The sequence below is a fragment of the Phyllostomus hastatus genome, unplaced genomic scaffold, assembly GCF_019186645.2.
Source record: "Phyllostomus hastatus isolate PE091 unplaced genomic scaffold, TTU_PhHast_1.1 phas_contig_40, whole genome shotgun sequence".
Lineage (NCBI taxonomy): Eukaryota > Metazoa > Chordata > Mammalia > Chiroptera > Phyllostomidae > Phyllostomus > Phyllostomus hastatus.
The window spans coordinates 86317536-86337305 of record NW_025333872.1 but is presented as its reverse complement, the minus strand read 5'-3'; the positions used below and the strand labels follow the sequence as shown (position 1 = coordinate 86337305).

The following is a 19770-nucleotide window of genomic DNA, read 5'->3' as shown; positions in this document are numbered from 1 at the left end:
CACTAACTCCTCCCAACCAGCAGCTGTGTGTTTGGGCATCAGGATGGACCGAAACTAACGACAGATTAATCTGTGTGTGTGGGAGGAGGAAGGTCTTATTCTTCTTGGATCAGCAAATCTAACAATAACTTCCGGGCTGAGTGGCAAAGTGTTTATGCTTGCAAGTTTCTAAAACTGCACAGTATAATTCTTTATGCAGCCGAATGACGTACATAATTCACTCTGGTGGTGGCTAATACCTCGATTGGACCAATTAAATGAGGGTCTAACTAGTGACAAGTCACATTCCCCCAACAAACAGAGCCTGAAACAAAGATTTATGTGCAGGCGGTTTATTTGGAAAGGTGATCCCAGAGGGCAGAAGTAAGGGCCAGGAAAGTAAAATAAAGGAGGGAAAACCAACACGAGAATGTTTATGGAGTTGGCCACGTGGTGATGTGTTGTTCAGTTCTGCGGGACTTTCCAAAGGCCCTTAACAAATGCATCTCGGGACCGTGCGTGGAAGGGAAGAAAGAGGGAAACATTCATCCCTCAGCATCTATTACCCATGTGTCGAGGTTTGCCTCATGGGTGTCAGTCTTCCCCCGCTTCCTGTTTACACATCTGCGAGCGCCCAGTCAGCGCCCACTGGACTGCATGACCAAATCAGAGGACTACCTGGACACAAAGCGAGAGGCAGGGGCTTACGTCAATGAGAGGTCAGGCTGCTAATTGAAGCCTCTGTAGAACTGCTCACTCAGCAGAGGCTGGAACAGATTAAGGCCAAGATTACTTGAAATGGCACACAGGAGTACCAGGCAGGTGTATCAGTCAGGATACGCCAGGTAGGCTGCAGTAACTAATAACCCCACAATTTTGCTGCCTCATAACAAAGATTTTATTATTTTTTTAAGATTTTATTTATTGATTTATGTTTTTAGAGAGACACCAATGTGTGGTTGTCTCTCACTCACCCCCTACTGGGGACCTGACCCGCAACCCAGGCATGTGCCCTGACTGGGAATCGAACTGTCAACCCTTTGGCTCGCAGGCCGGCACTCAATCCACTGAGCCACACCAGCCAGGGCAGGTTTTATTTTTTTTTGTCTTGTGCTGCAGATCTAACCTGGGTCTACCATAGTTCTGTGCCATTTTCTTTACTCCAGGACCAAAGGTGACAAAATAGTCTCTATCAGGAACATTGCCAGTCATTGTGGTTTCAGGGAAAATGTTAAATTTGTGAATGATGCACACTTTTGTAAATTTTTTGCCTGGAAGAGATCTGCATCGCTCTAGTCACCTTTCATGGACCAAAGCATGCCATCTGCCTATTCTTAGTTCAAAAGGCGAGGATATAGAATCCCACAGGGAGGGGCAATGAAGAAGAGCAATTTGGAGTCCATTAATACAATCTATCACACAATGCCTTAATTTTCATGGGAGAACAACCAAGGGTTGATTTTTACATATTTTGTGTACATCGTGAAGCCTTTGAAAGAAAATTCATCCTCTCTCCTAACCTCTCTTCCTGTATCTGCATCTAATTCTCATGCACAAAGAAATGTTTCTTTTCAAATGTGTATTTGGGCAAAAATACAGGTTCCATTAAACGAAAACTTCCTTTCTAACCTACCCTGGGTAGAAACATACAGGACGCAGAATTCTAAGAATGACCCCAATGACCTGCCTTGTCCAACCCCTTCTCTTCTCAGTGTGGTTGGAACCTGTTGATAACATACGATGAGATGTCACTGTCGTGATTAGGTTAAATTACATGACACAAAGCAGATTCTGGGTGGGCCTAATCTAGACCTGGTCCTTTAAAAGCATAGTGTTTCTCTGGCTAGCAGGCAGAAAGTCAGAGAGACGGGGAACATGAGAAGGACTTGACCCACCGCTGCTGGTCAGAGAGGGAGGCGCTGCATGAGAAGGGACTTGGTTAGCTCCTAGATGCAGGCGCTGGCCCCTGGCTACCAGCCAACAAAGAAACAGGGACCCTGGATCTACAGCTCTCAGGAGGTGGATTCCCCCAAAGCCTAAATGAGCTTAGAAGCAGATTCTCCCCCTAAATCCTCCAAATCTGAAACCAGGCTGACTGATACCTTGATTCTGGCCTCCTACGATCCTGAGCAGAAAACCCAGGCCAGCTTTCCCAGAATACTGACCTACAGAACGATGGGATAATAAATGGGTGTTATTTTTTGCCATTACGTTCATGGTCATTTGTCATGCGGCAACAGAAAACTAATACAATGGGTAACCAGAGGTATCAGCTGAAATGTTTTACTGTTAAACAGCTAAATAACGATTCTTTCCAACCTTCAGAATGGATGACATTACCCGAATGAAAAAAGAAAGGCCATCTCACAGAGGGAGAGAAGACGAGGGTCACTGAGGGAAAGGCAGGACCCACGGTAGGACAGACCGACAGAACACACTGCAGCATTCACCCCGCCGGGTGGTGGCGTCGCGCCTGCACTGGGCCGCCAACCTCTCTGAAGGAGGGAAAGGGGCGGAGGGTCTAGGATAAAAACCGGGAGGTGCCAGGTCACAAGTGAGAGGAATTTGGGTCCAACCATATGATTTTCTTTCTGAATCTTAGTACATGGGGTTGGGGGGGGAGGGTGGGGAGAGCATCGAATTGTTTAAAAGATGCCACGCGTCCACGGCCTCTTTCCATTTATAAAGTCACATGATCGCATGCAGAGAGTTCAGAAGCATGCACCCTGCAGCGGAGGAAGCACTCTGCTCACCTAATATCCTCCTACGTCCTTTCCCTCGGCACCAACGGAGACCGTCGTTCTTAGGCTGCCCTATGCACAGGCTGGGGAGATTGGATGAAGCTCTCTGGTCAATGGGATGTACGTAGAAATAACAGAAGTCATTTGCAGGGCACACTCATAAAAACATCCTGAGCCGGCCTTCAGTTCCCTCCTCCCTGCGGAAACAGGCCCGTGGCTGGAGGGAGCCTGGGTCCCCTAATCACTGGGTGGAGGAAAGACTCCGCCGACATCCGCTGGACTTTGCAGAAATAAGTTTTTGCTATGTTGAGGTGTTGAGATTGGGGTGTGTGTTGGAAGGGTGTTATTTTCTTATTACAACATAGCTTAATAATATATTATCCCGAATAATAGACACGTATTTTCTCATTTGATTTGATTGAACAGGTTTAGGCAGAATTTCTTTATCTTTGACCTTTTTGATTTAGTATAACATCCAAGCACTACACAAGAACATTAACATAGGAATTTGAATATCAAATTTAGTTACTGTTAGAAGAAATTCATATTCTTGCACATCTGATATTTACTCTGGATTTGTGTCTTACATAAAATTACAATGAGAAGCATGTAAATCCTAAAATACACACACACATATATACACACACACATATATATATGTAAATTTACACATACATATGTGATTATGAATAACAGGGATAATGATGAACCTCTTCCTGCAATGCCAATTTAAAGTGGACTTATCATCCCTGTCCCCCATTGCCCCCACTCCCAAATCTTTTCAGCTTGATTTAAGCAATGGCAGCCTGGAACAAAGATGAATTTAAAATGAAAACTAGCATTTGTTTAACGTGGAGAAGGACTCACAATGAGAAGTGAAATTATTTTCCTGAATATTCGGAGAAGATGTTAACTATTTATAACCCAGGCTGTCTAACCTGATCACCCATTTTCCCATTTATCTGAAATGAATTTCCAAAGACCTAAGAAGAGACAAAGGCTAATACAGATCCTTTAATGTACAAGATTATAATTAACCTAATGTCTGTTTCAAATTTACTATTATCTATTAAAGAATAAATTATCTTACAGCCCTCTAATGTAGCTTTTAAGCTTTAAACCACTGACCATAACTAATAAGCAGCTTAATAGCAAGAATACCCTAAATAGAGCCACAGATCGCAATTTCACTGAGTGTAAATCATCATCATTTTTAACGCAGAGGCAACAGCAAATCTCTGTAATTACTGGGTGCATTTTGAATCACTTTTATTATTACTGCACTGGCCCCATTAAAAAATCCAAAACACTGAACTGCATGGAATATAAAACTGGAATTATGGTACCCCACAAAGTCTAATTGAAATCCATAAATTTTGTACTACTATTCAGAAGTATTTTGTTGCCAAAGAATTTCAGCTATTCCGAATTACCTTTGAAAACACTTGGTCGGTCCAGAGCAGTAAAGTAAGCGCATTTTGCACTGCCAACTTTGGGGAGTGGATTCTGGAGCAAAATTGTGGATGGTTTCTTATTCACTCAGGATGTTACATTTCTAAAGTAAACCATAATAGGCAAAAAAAAATGAAAAAATCAAATCGAATATACCACCCACAAAGACTATTGAACAGTGCATCTCTTCCCGAATCACTGGTGGATGTACCATAATTCTGACTACAACAGACTCTGCAACATCCGCGTTCAATCTCCTTACTATAAATTTACCAAAGGGAACAAAGACAACTTCCTTACTTGTGTGTCTCTGAGAAGTAAATGCAGGACGAGCCCCCAAGCCATTCTGAGGAATAACTTTCCGCGTATGTTTAATGGTGAATGATTTAATAACTGCCTCTTAGACGTGCTCCGTAATTACCGGAGTTCACACGAGTGTATGTGTGTAGATACAGCACGTACTGTTTACACCACACGGCTGAGCATGCTGTGCAATCACCCTACTACAATCAAAGACTCTATACATTGACTCTGACTAATTTGCCTGATGCCCACAATTGAGGTTCCAGCCCTGCAAAACCGACAGTTTTCTTACGAAGAGGTTGTGCCACCACAGGCAGTCTTCTTATAAATGATATGCATTATAAATGTCTATTCACCGTATCCTGGCGCCTCACGGGTGTTAGCCTCCTTTGGGTATCTTTACAAGCTTAAATATACCTTTTCTACTACCTTTGAAAAGAGAGGGTCTTGTTCTCCTTTGAACATTCTCTCCCATTCTATATGTCCACGTATACTTTACATTCTTCTGGGATGCCTCCACTCCTCCTCCCAGCTCAGATCGGGACCTGACTCCAATGCCATTCTTTAGGTTATAAATTCTCAGATCAGCCAATCCAGAAGAATTCATTCTCCTTATTTTAAAATCTTTATTTAAAAACCATCCAGATTTTCCATCTTTATTGCTTGAGCTATCACTTAACTTATGCATTTAATATTTCACAAAATTCGGTCCCTTCTTATCAACCACTGTAAGTTGATCAAGGGAGACAACAGCTATGTGTTGGAAGTATTAAAGTATAAAAGTATAAAAGTATAAAAGTATAAAGTATAAAAGTATTAAGTATAAAATTGACCGGAATTCTAAATGCTTAACATGTGTATAATTTTTGAACTAGGTGTCCTTTCTTACGTTATTTAGTTCTAAATGGTGTATATTTTGATCACTATATGCAATTTAGCAAATCAAGCACATAAACACCAATACAAAGACTCGGTAAATTTTTTAAAAATTAAAAATTTTGTTCTCCTATATAAGTTAAGTTACATAATTCTGACTTCGTTCTCATTAGAACTTTCTCCAGCAGTGGAGTCCTATCTGCCAGGATGCTCTCGTGTGAAATTGTCAGAACGTACTCCTGTGTTTGAGCAAATCACTGCAAGCGAAGAACAAATGGCTTGTTTTTCAAGAGAGAAAAAGAACTTTGCGGTTAGAAGGAATGAGACTTCAAATCTTGATTTTTGTCACTCTGTGGTCTTGGGACACTGGTTCAGCGGTTTAAAAAAAGCAGGACGAGGAGGTAGGGTTAGACTGATACCGGATCAGAGATTCTCAAACCCTGATGCCCAGAGTGGCCCCCCCGCCTTCGATGGTGGCAGGGGGCCTCCTACTCTGTGCACCAATCGCTCATTCACAGAAGCTACTTTCGACTCTGTTTTTGGCTTTGAGATTTCTTATGAGACTTTTTCTCAAAAAGGGTTCTACAAGAAAAAAACCCAAACACTGAAAATCCCATCCTTTCACCTGTGAGATGACATGCACCTACACATGCTCCCATTTTATACAGCAGAAAACTCAGGTTGAAAAGCAGAGAGGCCCACCTCCCTCAGGGTCCAAACTGAAAGTAGCCAATGGCCGAACAGGGATCTGACCACCGTATTTCATGTAGAGTCACTCTCCCTATTCCAGGTGTGTCCCCATTCCAGGTGTGACAGGCTATCTCCACACTGGGGCAGGAGGTCACCTGCCCTCCCTACCCCATGTCATGGTCCCGGCCAAGAACTTGCTCTGGGGATTGTGACGGTTAACTTTGTGTGTCTACTTGGCTTGGCCATGGTACTCAGTGTTTTGGTTGTTGCAAGGGACTTTTTAGATGTGATTAACGTTCAAATCAGTAGACTTTGAGTAAGTAGGTTACCCTGCATAATGTGGGTGGGCCTCATCCAATCTCTTGAAGGTCTTAAGAGAAAAGACTGAAGCACCCCACCCCTGCCCCCCGAGAAGGAATCAGGAAGGATTCTCCCTCCAGACTGTTTTTGGACATGAGACTGAATGTCAGCTCTTCCCCAGGTCTCCAGCCTGCCTGCCTGCCCCGTGGATTTCAGACTCACCAGCCCCCACAACTGTGTGAGCCAATTTCTTAAAACCAATCAAACAATCAGTCTCTCTTCCTAGCTTTCTCTTCTCTTCTCTTCTCTTTTCCTCTCTCCTCCCCTTTCCTCTCTTTTCTTCTCTCCTCTCTCTCTTACTTACTCTTTCTTTCTCCTTTTCCCACCTCTTCTTTCTCCTCTCTCCCCTCTCCTCTCTCTCCTCCCCTCTCACATACCCTTTGGCTCTGTTTCCCTAACACAGGGCTCTTCATCCTGGTGGACTTGCAGCGACTCTGTAACCTGCCACCCCTGACGTTCCTGTGAATCCCGTAGTCTGTCTTCCCCATCTCAGCCCAGTCGATCTCTTAAATGATCAAAGGCGAGCCCACCATGCAGCTGAAGCCTCGGGGCTTCTTACCTGGGTTTTCTCAGGCCTTTTACTTAATTGTGCATTCTGCTCCTTAAAAAGGGCCCCCTCAACGTGAAAAGCTTCATGCCTCATAAAACCTGGCTCTACACCTGGGTTCAATGAATTAGTCTGGGCCCCGACATTACACTGAACCCTGAATGGGCTGACCTTGCCAATGGCAGAGCGGCCAGACTCCTTCCCTTCCCAGCGCCTGACCAACCCCAAGGCACGCTGCACTGCACGCACGTCCACCGCAGGAAGTGAGATACAGCTGTCCTTCAAATCCCAGCCCAGAAGAACTCAGGTAGCTTCAGCACCGAAAGTCATAGGAACTACAACAGTAAGGTCTCAGTGGGGTGCCACTAAACATTTAATAACTGGCTGTCTGGTGGGGGGGGCATGTATGCACACATACACATTCATACATTTTAAATTTTACTACTGTAAAGCATGTGTAGCACACCATTTACAAAAGGATAATAAACTCTAAAATATCCCTTATTGTAAATTCCACTTACCCAACTGACGGTCACAGAACACTTCTACTGACATGGGCTAAATTCTTCTATTGGAAGCCATCCTATACGGCCTATATAACAATAATGGGTATAGTTCTGACATGGAAGTTGGTTGACAGGTGTGTATACATAAATGAATAAGATGCATATGGATGCAAGCGTCCTTTTGGTGAGCATTGCACTCAGTGCAGCGTTTGCGGGGTGCTGGGCCTTGGGGCTGAAGAGCTGAAGAGTGCACTGGCCTGCCTCCACATCTTACGGAACGAAGCAGACTTAAAACAGCAATTATCTTGCTAATAATATGAGATTACAATTAAATACTGCAATTGCGGGCCGAACATTTTAAATGTGTTGCCAAATTCAATCCTACAATTTACATAATCCTAACTGACTATTAGGACTTTACTGTAGATTTCCTACATGGATGGACTTTACTCACATAAACACAATTACAGTGTTTTTCTAAAATATGAGGACAAAACTTAATTGAGCATTTTCAAGCCTAAAGAACCTCTTTAATCCCTAAGATTTTTTAAAACAGAAAAAAACGATTATTTTTAAATCCATGAACATTTAAAGGTCCTGGAATCGTTGAAGGATATATTCTGGTTTTGTTACATAGCCTTCTCAAGCCAGGAAGGATCTACGGTAGGAAAAAAAAAGGCGTATGTTTTATAAACAGAACACTATTTAACAGTGCTTTAGTCAAAGACAGTCATTTACAATTTTAAATAAGACTAATTGCAAAGGAGAGTCGGTCAAGTTCATATAGAGGTTAACGTGGTTTAACGTGGGTATGTGTACCATGATTCTGTCATTCTCAGAAAAACATATTAAGATGTTAAACGGCAGAAGTGGCAAAAAACTGACTATGCAAACACCAGCTCTCAGGACCCAGAACACGACTCCTCCCCCAGTGTGCGGGGGCCACTGGTCCGGCCCCCACACGTCATTCATTCCCCAACGCCAGGCCAAGCCCCTTCACACGCCCACTCTCTTCCTTTCCGCTGGTGATTCTCACTTAACATGTACAACAAATCCTTTGTCTGCAAGGTTTGCATCTCCCCGGTTGCTCGGCCTATTAAGGTAATTGCACAACCCTCAACAACAACCCCAAAGATTTCAAAAACAAAATGAAACCGAAACCACAAGCCAGTTGAGGCTGAGGAGGCAGGGGCTGAGGCTGGATGGCACATCTCCAAGATGCCGGCTCACGGAAGGAGCTGGAGGGCTTGGAGGGCTCCGGAGGGCACCGTGGGCCGCTTCGCTTCGTGCTTCTCTGCGGAAGGGAAACGAGAGCTGACATGCCCATCGCTTAGGAAAGCTGTCTGCACCTGCCTCCTGCACACCACACACAGGCCCCGCGCGGGGCGAACGCCAACAAGTGAAGGGCACGTGTGTGTGCGCGCTCCCGCTAATGCGATTCCTGTCCATGCCAGCTCAATTCGTGGTTAAAAATCTTAGAGTATTACCAAGGAGAAATCTCGAACATAGACGAGAACTATAATCCTTCCTGTGGCTAAAACTCTCACTGTGTTTGTTTGATGGTTCTTTTTTTTTTAACAGAACCTCGATTTCAGAAAATATCTTCCTGTATATCGTAAAGACTAACCCACTTTAAGAAAAAAACCACCATAAGAAAAAATGGTCAAGAACACCAACTGTATATATTTTAAAATGTCCTCTCAACCCATCTCTAAAATTAATAAACCTTTTAAATTAACTTTATTCTTTTAAACACACAATATAAATCATAAGTATCTCAGTTACTATTGCATTGTATAAACTGGGCAGACCCTGAAAGAATTATTTTATGATAAGATGCAAAAACAGTTTTACATAACAAGGTATTTGCAAGTTCCCAACTCATTTTTGTTGGATATTTCAAAATGTTCTAAGATGCATACAGTGCTAGTAACACAAGTGATGTGAGAAGTACTAATATAGACCGACTGCTAAGGTGGAGATGAAGTAGGCAGCAAGTACAAAGGGTCCAATAAAATCTTTACTGACGAATGTATTCTGCATTCTGCCTTCTCTGGGTGCTACCCTACTTTGTGCAAAACTCCTGGAGGGCTTCCTGTGACATTAGTACAATGAAGCAACAATGACATCCAATGTTTCTGGGTATCTTAACAACATAAAGAAATAACTTATTTATGTGTATACCTTGTGAGATACTTAAAGTTTACACTAGTAACAGAATCAAACGTTCAATTCAGAAGATAAATTCACCTAAGTTACACTTAAGTTGATATTCATCAAATTATTAGAATAAGGCCAAGAAAAAGATATAATAGTTTAATGCAGGAATCAGTGGTCCACTTTATTTGATAAGGTTACAAAACAATACTTACAATGTTTTTACATTTGAAATATATGATTGCCTACTTAAGAGAACTTATTTCTTTGATCTGCATAAATATGGCTGCAAAAGCTAACGTTTTGGTAATAGTTCTATTGCTAATATGCCTGCAAATTTTCACCTTTAATAATAGCTAACACTGAATACATATTAGATGAATAAACTTACTGAGTGCTTACTACATATCAAGGACTATACCAAGTGCTTGATATACATTTTTCTCATTTAACCCTCAAAACAATCTCACGGGGTAGGAAACAATATTATCTTCCATGTATAGATAGATAAGGAAAGAGTGGCAGGGAAAGGTTAAGCCACCTGCCTGAGGTCATACAGATCAGAAGAGTCGCAGCCTGGTGCATCTGACTTGAGGGCCTGGGTCCCATTACCTGTACTGTTTAGCATTTGTTTAGTTCCTTATTCTCTAGTAAATGTCATGCAAAGATGCTATGGATTTAGGGTCACGGTTTCCAAACTTACTTAAAATGATGGTAGTAGGACAGCTCCTGGATATGCTGGAGACTGAGCTCTTCAGAAGGAATCACTTTTACTGGGCAACAGTTAGTCCCATCAGCTTCTGAGCCATTAGATTCAAGCTCAGGTTCCCACCATGTGCGACCCAATTGACTTAAACCCCAATGTGACCCCTTGCTAGGTGGTATAGCACAGATAAAGCTCCTCAGGTCAGTGCTGCAGGCTGAACTGTGTCCCCCTTTAAAATTCCTAGGTCGAAATGCTGCCCTCCGGTATCTTGGAATGGGACTGTATTAAAGACAGGGTCTTTAATGAGGTAATTATGGGAAAGTAAGGGCATATGGACGGGTCCCAAACGGTGGTCCGTGCCTGTGTAAGGAAGGGAACTTAGGAGATTGGGGCACAGACAACACGCGGACTGAGGGGTGACCATGTGAGGACGCAGTGAGAAGACGGTCATCAGCAAAGCAAGGAGGGACGCTCCGGAAGAAGCTAAACCTGTCCCCACTTTGATCTTGGACTTTTATCTAGCCTCCAGAAATGTCAGAAGATAAACATCTGTTGCCTAAGCTACCCAGACAGTGGTATTTGTTATGGCAGCCCTAGCAAACTGAAACAGGCAGTGATGAAGTCCATGTTTAATCCTTTCAGGGTTGCCCTGTGCAGGAGTTCTATGCTTCTGACCCTAAAAATAGACAAATGAATGGATCACCATGGGAGCAACATAGCAGACAAAGTTTTTTAAACCAAAGCTCAGAAGATAGAGGGTAAGGGGTCACAAAATAAATGGGGTACCTGTGGATAAAGAGATTAAGACTTCCTGAGGAGAGAATGGGAAAGAAATCAAAATATGGTAAGAAGTATGAAGGAGTGTTGTAAAATAAATAGGTGTAGGTAACTCTCCAGGTCAAACATATCTGACAGGTCCCAGCGGGTGGAACACACTCTAAACTCCTCAGCAGGCAAGTCCCTCAACGACCCAGCCCAGTCCTGAGCTGCACCCTACACCATGGAACCGCTGGCCTCCTCCCTACACTACCGCCACGGACCACTCGTCAGTCCTTTCCTGGCGCTTTCCTTACGCAGAGATCTTGTTCTGCTCTTTGATGCACGCATCCGCTCATTCAGTGAAGATTGGCAGCAAGGCGCCGAATGTACAAAAGTGTGTAAAATGGACAAGATCCTTGTAGAACTCACAGTCTAGTGCCCTCAGTTTCCAGTTCCCAGTCCACAGTGTGGCTCCACCAAGTGACAGCCTGCCTACCTTTCCCATGCCAGTTCCGCTCCAAAGAGCCTCCAAAGCCCCAATCAGAAGGAACAGCTCTCTCTGCGGTGCTCCCATACAGCTTGGTTTATCCTTCGTTTTGGCATTCAGATCAAACTGAAATGTTACATGTACTTAGTTTAAATATTTATTATGTATGAATTTGTGGATGTATTTGTATGTGCACAGGCACGTGCTCAGGTACATACAGATACAGAGACAAAGGTCAAGTTCACACGCACATGCTCAGGGGACAGAGACAGAGAGACACAGGTAGAGACAGTGATAGACACAGACATAGAGATAAGATCTTCCTCCAGGTGATAAATGCCACCGGGGCACAATTTATACCTTAGTTACCTTTGAATTCCCCACTTAACACCTAACATTGCTTTGCATGTTCTCGGTGTTCAATAAATATGTGCTGAATATAATTAATACTATTAATAATAATCAGTAATATGCTATGGTGCAGAACTAAACAAAAATATGATACTCACCAAATCTAAACCTAAAAATTACTACCTTTAAAATATTCTTTCCTGCAAAACACCGTTCTCCATTCTCTCGGCAAATGTTCGTGCTTTTTAGCAGAATAGCAAGAAGCCCGTTTCATCATCGGCGACCTCTGCCACGGGAACTCGTTTTCAGCAGGCCGTCTGAAGAGAGTCGTGTGTAGGTGCCAAATGAAATGCACGACGGCCAGGTGTGGTCTCTGCAGTGTGTCCAAGAATAACGGCCAGAGGCTGTACCTGCATCTGCTCAATGGAGCTTTACAATGGATATCCAGACTGATCTCTTATCACCATCCTAAAACCACCTAGCTTTCCAGAAGGTATGCTGCTTTCTCAGTGTGTTTTTGTACCTATTGGGACGTGCATCAACAGGCTGGTCCTACTGAAGAAGCAGAATTTGTCAGGCACAGTCAGGAACACTGACAGTCCCTGGTGCTTCTCTGATGGAGGCTGGCAGATGATTCTCTCTTCGTCAGGCTTTGTGACACAGGTGTCAACTGGGTTTTGCCTCAAGAAACCAATTGCCACGGCTCACACCGCAATTAGAAATCAGAACAGCTCTGGCTGGGTGGCTCAGTTGGTCGGAGAGTCATCCCGTACACCAAAACGAAATTTTACCCTTTGCAACGGTATGGATGCACCTGCAGAACATTCTGCTAAGTGAAATAAGCCAGTCAGAGAAAGACAAATACTGTCTGATTCATTCATATGTGGAATCTAACAAACAAACTGAACTAAACAAGCAAAACAAACGCAGACTCATAGATGGAGAGCAGATGACAGGTAGCGAGCGGTGTGGGGGAGATTAGGGCGTGGAGGGAACTGAGCAAAAAGGAAACAGGACTCATGGACATGGACAAGAGTGTGGTGATTGCTGGGGGGAGGGGGTGTAAGGGGGCAAAATGGTAATGGGAAAAATATAATAAAGATTAAATCACTAGAAAAGTGAAAAAATAAAATAAAAACCTGAACTGCTCTCTTTAGTATGTCGATGGTTGTGGTTTAAGCGTGACCACTCCACTGAGACTAAAAACAGTGCCGAGTCAAAAACGGGAAAAACTTAGGATCCTGTCCCTTGTAACCCCCAGCTACCTATGCTCTGGACATCAGCTGAGCTTCCTATTCACGCGGATCAAGTTCTTTTTTTCCTTCTGTAGTAATGTCCTATGGACTTCACAAAATGTTTCAAAAAGGCAAAATTGATAACCAGCTTGCCCCTTCAAGGGGGCTCCAACACACACCCCTTCAAGGGTCAGCCATATATATCATCACCTCCTCAGAACCTTCCTGCCTCTCAGGTTAGATGCTCCCTCGCCTACTCATCGTGCTCACCACAGTGAGGGCACGGGAGGCCCCTCGACTGGCCTGTGCTCCCAGTAGTTTCTGAGGGCACAGACTGAGTCTTATCCTTCAAGGTAATTCCACCACCTAACACACTCTCTGACACAGAGCGGTCAACAAAAATATTTTGAATAAATGCAGAAATGCATCTATGCAATAGCACAATCAAACATCAATTCTGAAGTAACATAGTGAATGAATATCAATTCTTCCTTTAGGACATCAACAATACTTGGAGATCTTACACCTTGGTCCCTTAGTATATGCAGAAGCTAAAGCAACACCAGCATCGTCACGACAACATTACTGGAGTACTTACCAAGTTCTGGGGATTTTTCTAAGCCCTTTATGTGTTCTATTTAATTAAATGATCACACAAAAATATCACATGAGATATGTCCAATTCCTGTTCCACTTTATAGTTAAGGAAACGAAGGCCCCCAGAAGTAAAGTGATCGGTTCGAGGTCCCTCAGAGAGTGTTTTCATAGACAGAAATTACCAAATGTTTTTTTAATTATACTTTAAATCATTTTCTGAGAAACTACCACATGTTCTTATAGAGTTGCATAGCATTTCTGACAGATTTGTAGAGATTTAATTTGCATACCATAATTTACCCTTATCTACACAGCCCAACGAGTTTCACTATGTAAAATGTATATTTTATTTTTTATAAAAAATGTATAATATCAGCACCTACCCTTAAATCAGTTAATTTATGAAATCATCCTCTTTTGCAGAATACATATTGGTATCGAAACAGTTCGAAGAAATGCAATGGCTATCTACAAAAACACTAGTTTGGATTCACTGTATGCTGCCTCCCTTGTATTTCCTATTTTAAGTCTGCATACCTAAAAGAAAATTAAAATTTTCAAACACTTTATATTCAGCAATTATTCAAAAACTACACTGTTTTCCTGCTATAGTCTTCATAAAGGGTTTTAAAGGTTCAAGTAAAAATAAAAAGGTGCTAGGGTAACTCTGCGGCATTGTTCAACAGCATTTTTATATGGGACAATCGGAATCCATGGAAAAGCATGGAATGCTTCACGAATGTGCATGTCACCCTTGCACAGGGGCCACGCTGATCTTCTCCGCATCGTTCTGAGTTTAGAGTACGTGCTGCTGAGGTGAGCACCGGTTTTGTCTTTTCCAGGGTATCGTATAAAGGGAATCATCCACTATGTAGTCTTCTGCATCCGGTTTCTTTCATTTCGCCTGCTTTTGAGGTTTACCCACGTTATTGCAAGTATCGGTAATTTGTTCTATTTTCCTGCTCGTTAGTATTTTATATTATGAACATATGACAATCTGTTTATCCATTCACAAACTGATAGAGATTTGGGTTATTTCAAGTTTGGGCAGTTTTTGTAAAGCTCCTATGTGTATTCATATACCCGTCACTGTATGGACACATGTTTAATGTCTCTTGGGTGGACAGCTGTGAGTGGATCTGCTTGGTTATATGGTAAGTTACGGTAAGCTATGTTAAGCATCTGTTCACATTTTAAAAAAATTTTTGTTTTATCCTCACCCAAGAAAAAAAAATTTTTTTCACTGCTTTTAGAGATAGAGAAAGGCAGAGAGGAAGGGAGAAAGAGAAACATCAGTCGGTTGCCTTCTGTACACACCTGGCCTGGGGATCTGACCCACCACCGGGGTAGGTGCCCGGACCAGGAATCAAACCTACAATGCTCTGGCTACAGGACAATGCTCCAACCAACCGGGCCACACTGGCCAGAGCTGCTTCTGTCCACCTTTATAAGAAACTGGCAAACAGTTTTACAAAGTGACTGAACCATCCTGTATCCTTATCAGAAATGTATGAGTTCTACTTACTTTATATTCTTAACTGTACTGGCTTTGACAGGCTTTTTAATTCTAGCCATACTAATGGTGTCTCCTTGTGGTTTGAATTTGCATTTATCTAATGACTAACGATGTTGAATATCTCTGCATGTGCATAACTGCAATCCGTATATCTTCTTCAGGGAAGGTATAAATGTTTGTTCATTTCCTGTTGAAATGAATTTCTTTTTATTAGTGAGTTGTAAGAGTTCTTTATATATTCTAGTTATCCGTCCTTTATCAGATAGGCACTTGCAAGTTCTTTTTCCCAGTCTCTGGCTTGACCTTTTATATCCTTAACAATATGCTTTAAATGTATTCCTTAACAATGTAATATTTAATAAATCAATTATTTTTAGAACAGTTATTTTTAGAACAGCTTTAGGTTTACAGAAAAATTAAAAAGACAGAACTGTGAGTCCCATATAAACCCACACCCAATTTCCTCTATCATTAATGGCTTACAGTAGGATGGTATGTATTTTATAATTAGCAGCCATTTTTAAACTTCTTACCTGACAGTTGTAACATCCTGGCCATTCTTGGGTTTAATTCTAGTGACCGTTTTTTCTCTTGGTAGGCAATTCCCCTCCCCCCCTTTTTTTTGGTATATCTTGTAATTTTTGATTAAATGCAAAACATTGTATCTGAAAGAACAGCTGAGACTGGGGTCGCCAACATTTACTTCTGGAACGGGCGTATCTCTTCTGTTGTCAGGCTACTATCCCGCGTAGCTGAGTCCGTCTGAAAGTTGTTGAGGTGGGTTTGTGCTTTGTTGTGGCCATGGTAACCTTCAGTGCAACAGACACTATGATCTCCTCCAGGGGTAGATTCCCGGCACCTGATGTTTAGTGTGAGGCCCGAGTGACAAGTGGGTGTGAGTTTTAGGGGGGGTTTTCTTGAACTTATGAAATTTTGGTTGGCATACAATAGTAGAGCAGTTTCAGGTGTACAACACAGTAACTAGACATTTACATACCTTACACAGTGATAAGCCTGGTAAGTCTAGTAAGCACCTGTCACTATACAGAGTCATTGACAGTAATGCCCATGTTCCCTGTACGCTATGTGTCTCTGACTTACTTTACAACTAGAAGCTTGTACCTCTTAATGACAGAGGGTTTTCTTAGCGTTCCCGCTCCACACTTACACAGCCGAGTGCCTCGCTGCGCCCGTGTTCTTCCCCAGATTCAGGATCGTTACTCCACGTGGGTCTCACGGCGGGGTCAGAACGTGTTTGCTGCTTTATTCTCCTGCCGCAGCCTCGGTCACTGCCAGACCCTGTGAACGTGAGCTTCGGAGGCGAGGCTCTCTCCGCCTCTTCCCCGCTCCGTGAGTCACAGCCAATCGCTGCCCAGTATTGCCGCTGTGTCTCGTGTGCACGCCTGACCCTCTTCGGCTATGGCAGCCCTCTATCTAACATCAGTTCCAACTCTGAGCACGAGTGGCTTTCCCACCCCGCCCCCCTTGGTGCGAACAGGACTGCTCTCGCCTCGGTGCAGGGCCGGAACACTGTCTCTCCTTCTCCCCACAACTGCCAATCCGTGCCTGGCGCCAAGTGCTTGGTCAGCGTTCCTGCCCATCCCCGGCCTGTACGACAGCGTTTGTGTCCTACGACAGGAGTGCCGGGACACTGGGGGAGTTTGTGTCTGTCTCCCAGGGGCATCGATCATCACCCGCAGGCCGGCACCGCTGAGGGGCTCTCTCGTGTCCTGCCCCATCCCCAGTCCTTCCCCTGAGTATGGTGGAGGCCGATGGTGAACAGCGACAAGCAGATACAGATCCTCTTTATGCCTGGGGCTCCTGGCAATTTGAAATCATGCTAGCCCATGATTTCTATAATAGCTTTTAAAGATGTAATAGCTTTTAAAGAATTTTAGTTGTTTTCTTTATATCTTCTTTGATGGCTACTAACCCTCCAGCTTGGGCTCTGCCAAAGACAAAACAAGGATGTATCCCTTTTCTCCCTGGAATTCATACCCCCTGCCTGCCTGTAGACCTCAGGTTTCTGATGAATGGGAAAAAAAAGGAGTGATAGCATAGGTTATCCATCTTTTTGTCTTGTGATTAAAGTGGGAGCAATATTTTCTTACAGCTTTCTACCCCTGAAGTAAAATCAAAGTCCTAGAGTTTAAGATTATTTAAAACATTATTAATCCTATAGGATATTACAGTATAACCAGAGCTTTCTCATTATTTTTAAACTCCTCTTTTCTTCCAACAAAATGAAGCCTCATATTTAGTATGTGAGTCTTTTCCACACTCGAATGACCTGAATGTATCCCAGACACATTCCAACTCAGACACACTGACGTTCGCAGATGTAACAGGGCTCAGGCTTACTGGAACGATACAACGTGTCAACTAATTCTTCAGAACAGGCCACTTCCCGGTCACAATTAAGGTCTAGAAGACAGCCTGTTTCTGTAAGTTTATCATCGCTACCCTCTGAATTTCAAGTATTTATTCTTAATTTTAACACCAAAAAAGACCATTTAAATAATGAATCTAAGCAAAGGGGATACTTAACGACAAATGATTAAACAGATCTTTTAAAGCAAAACAAAGATGTATGTGCAAAAAAAAAGTATCTTTAAAAGTAATTTCTGTAGGGAGACTCTGCTTATTACAACAGTGGAGTTACTCACATGATCAAGATATGAATAAATCATTTCTCCACTGAAATGCACATTTCTGAGAAAACCAGCCTTATCACTTGGTAGTATCACTTTTGTTTTGTTTTGTTTTCCATTTGATCGTGTGGGATTTGAGACTAAAAATAGGACTACCCACTAGCTAACTCGTCTACCCAAATGACTTTCGGCTGCTTCCAAACCCCAAACACCATATGCCACCGTGGGTATTCAAAAGCTGTGCTGGAGGCTACGAAAGCAACTCAAATTAACTTCAAGAACTATTCCAAGTAAGAAAAGGATCACTTGATTAAACACTTGGTTCCCATATTATTCTCCACTTGTCTAAAAGAAGGGAAGCCTTGGATCTTAAGAACTAATCAACTAAAATAGCAAAGTATGAATTTAGCAAAGACAGCAATACAGCAAAAACTCCTGAAACATTGAACCAAGGAGAACCAATACCTGTCTTGCACAGTATGGCACACAGTAGCAATCATAGATATTTCATGATTGCTAATCACTTCATCAGTGGGTGCTCAAGATGAACAGGACATTTTGTCACCAAATTGGTGTGATTTAATTTATATATGACTATCTTGTCTCCTTTGTCAATCAGTATTTGTAATTAATACATGCTGAAAGAAGGCAGGAATTCTCCTTGTCTTAAATTGAATATAAAATATAACTTCATTCTACCATAACATCTTTGAAATTCATATTAATTAGTATGCTATTAATTTTTTTAAAAAGTAAATGTCTGTGACTTATCCACTCCCAAACCTGTAAGTAGACAAAAAAAAAAAAACCCTTTAAGCAATGTTTTTAGGCAGAATTGCATAGCATGAAGACCATGGGCTCTGGGGTCAGAACACCCGGTTTGCTAACTGTGTGACTGTGAACAAGTTACTTCAGGTCTTTAAGCTTTTCCTCGCCTATGAAATAGGGATGGCCAAAATAACATCTCCCTCGGAGGGCTGTTATGAGGATTGAATGAAATAATGCAGGAAAGCACACTTAATAAATAATATAAACTATCACCGCTATTATCATTCTGCGTATTTCAAAGCTGTTTTTCAAATGCTGTGCCTGGAGAGGCCTCCATCAGCAGGGCGCAGACCCTGACTGGGCAAGTCTGTGCTGAAAACAAAAGTCAGTGTAGACAGGGATGGAAAATGGGACTTTAGCTCTGCAAACTCTACGGGGAAAGTGAGGCAGGTGGCTGAGGCGCCAGAGAAGTCCCCTCCAGCTGTGAAGAGGCAAATCAAACATTCATACGTAATTAGTATTTGGCTGAATTAAGAAGAAGTCTAATTTTTGCAATTAATGAAATCGGAGCACCATGAAAAGTATTCAGAATACAGGTTGAGTTCACTGTTCTAGGAGCTCCCTCTTTTTCAAACTGCTTGCCTTCCAAAGAACACAGTCCCTTTCCCCCGCCCCCCACAAATCACTTTCAATATAAATATTATTTAGCATGTGAACCTCAAAACAGCCATGTTGGGGGTGATAAAAATATCATACTTCCTGCCACAGTATGTAACTCGTATGGCTCTGCAGTTCAAGCATGTTACCATCAGTGGTTTAATAAACAATCACGAGACCACCAGGACATCCGATGCACCACCATGTCCAATATAAGGGATCTTATGAACGGATAAATATGCCGGCCCAAGCTGCTATGCCAAGAAGTGGCAGTAAAATCTCTGATTTAAAATGACAGCAGTAAAACCCCAAGTTAATGTCAGCAACCTAACTCCAACTCTTCCATCACCTCTGGGTAATGAAGTAGATTTCAAAAGAGTAATTACTTTGCATAGCCTCTGGCTCAACTCTAATCTGAAGTGGATACAATAT

The 19770-nt window shown here is 42.5% G+C and overlaps 1 protein-coding gene and 1 non-coding gene across 3 annotated transcripts in view; both read right to left on the bottom strand.

Annotated features, from left to right (window-relative positions):
* The window catches only part of SAMD5 (sterile alpha motif domain containing 5), a 48314-nt gene that overhangs the window by 16844 nt on the left and 11700 nt on the right, over positions 1-19770 (bottom strand). The window lies entirely within an intron of this gene.
* On the bottom strand, positions 14464-14570 carry LOC123822271. Its single transcript, XR_006786246.1, has one exon. It is a non-coding gene; the product is annotated as a U6 spliceosomal RNA (small nuclear RNA).